Here is a 2,102-nt window from a genome sequence, read left to right as displayed (position 1 = left end):
CTTTTTCTTTTTTCCCTTTCTTTCTTTTTCTTATTGTCTTTTTTTCCAGTTACATGTAAAGATAGTTTTCAACATTCACTTTTGTAAAATTTTGAGTTCCAAATTTTTCTCCCTCTTTCCCTCCCTCCCCTCCTCCCCAAGACAGCAAGCAATCTGATACAGGTTATCCATGTACAATCATGCTAAACATATTTCCACATTAGTCATGTTGTGAAAAAGGAATCAGAACAAAAGGGAAAAACCACAAGAAAGAAAAAACAAAAAAAAGGGAAAATAGTATGCTTTGATCTGCAGTCAGACTCCATAGTTTCTCTGGACGTGGAGAGCATTTTCCATCCTGAGTCTTTTGGAATTGTCTTGGATCATTGTATTGCCGAGAAGAGCTAAGTCTATCCAAGTTGATCATCGCACAATGTTGCTGTTGCTGTGTCGCTTATTTTCAGTCTCTCTCTCTCTGCTGGCTCATTTCCTACTGCCTATAAACATGCCCATGTTTCCCCTAAAAAAATCTCACTTGATCCTTCCATCCCTGCTATTGTCCTATATCTCTTCTGCTCTTTGTAGATAAACTCCTTGAAAAGGCTGTCTACAATAAGTGCCTCTACTTTCTCTCCTCTCACTCTCTTCTTAACTCCTTACAATCCTATTTTCAACCTCATCATTCCACTGAAACTGCCCTGTCCAGAGTTACCAATGATCTCTTAGTTGCCAAATCCAATGGCCTTTTCTCAGTCCTCATTCTTCTTGACCTCTCCACAGCCTTTGGCACTGTTGATCACTCTTTCTTCCTTCATATTGTCTTCTCTCTAGGTTTTCTAGGCACCACTCTCTCCTAGTTCTCCTCCTACCTCTCTGACAGCTCTTTCTCAGCCTCCTCTGAAGGATCCTCATCCAGATTATGCCCTCTGACCATAGGTGTCCCTCAGAGTTCTGTCCTGGGCTCTCTTTTCTTCTCCTTGTATATTACTTAGCTTGATGATCTCATCAGATCCCATGGATATGATTACCATCTCTATGCTGATAATTCTCAAATCTACTTTTCCTGCCCCACCCTCTCTGCTGCCCTCCAATCTCCCATTTCCAATTGTTTTTCAGACCTCTCTAAATGGATGTCTAGTAGACATCTTAAACTAAACATTTCCAAAACTGGACTCATTATTTTTCCCTCCACCTACTCCCTCCACCCCTACCTCCTGTGCCTTCAACCCTCCCTATTACTGTAGATCACAACCTGAGAGCCATCCTGGATGCCTCACTTTCTGTCACCACCACCACCACCACCACCATATCCAAGCTGTTGCCAAAGCTTGTCAATTTCACCTTTGCAACATCTCTCCAATACTCCCTCTTCTTTCTCTGACACTGCCACCACTCTGATGAAAGTCCTATTCACCTCACACTTGCACTATGGCAATAGCCTGCTGGCGGGTCAGCCTGTCTCAGGTCTCTTCCCACTCCAATCCATCCTCCATTCAGCCACCAAAGTGATTTTCCTAAAGCTCAGATCTGATCACATCATCCATCTACTCAATAAATTCTAGTGTCTTCCTATTGCCTCCAGGAGTAAATACAAAATCCTCTGTTTGTCATTCAAAACTCTTCATAACCTAGTCCCCTCCTACCTTTCCAGTCTTTTTACACTTTACTCCTCACCACGTACTCTTCAATTCCATGACACTGACCTCCTGACTATCCCATAATTAACACACTCCACCTCTGGTCTCTGGACGTTTGCTCTGGCTGCCCTCCGTTCCTGGAATGCTCTCCCTACCCAACTTCGGTTATTAACTTCCCTTTCCCTTAAGACCTAACTAAAATCCCACCTTTTACAGGATCCCTTTCTCAACTTAATTCTAGTGCCTTTCTTCCGTTAATGATTGTCTATTTATCCCATATATAGCTTGTTTGTATATATTTGTTTCTCTTGATTTTTAGCTCCTTGAGGGCAGGCACTATCTTTTGCCTCTTTTTGTATCCCCAAGGTTTAACACAATGGCCAGCACATAGTAGGCACTTAATAAATGTTTATTGATTTATTATTATTTTTAAGCAAACTGTCCAGGCCAGCCACATCTTTATCCTCTACAGGCTCCACTCCTGAC

Source organism: Phascolarctos cinereus, unplaced genomic scaffold, assembly GCF_003287225.1.
Source record: "Phascolarctos cinereus isolate Bilbo 61053 unplaced genomic scaffold, phaCin_HiC Scaffold_726;HRSCAF=1367, whole genome shotgun sequence".
NCBI lineage: Eukaryota > Metazoa > Chordata > Mammalia > Diprotodontia > Phascolarctidae > Phascolarctos > Phascolarctos cinereus.
Note: the sequence above shows the minus strand (reverse complement) of the source record.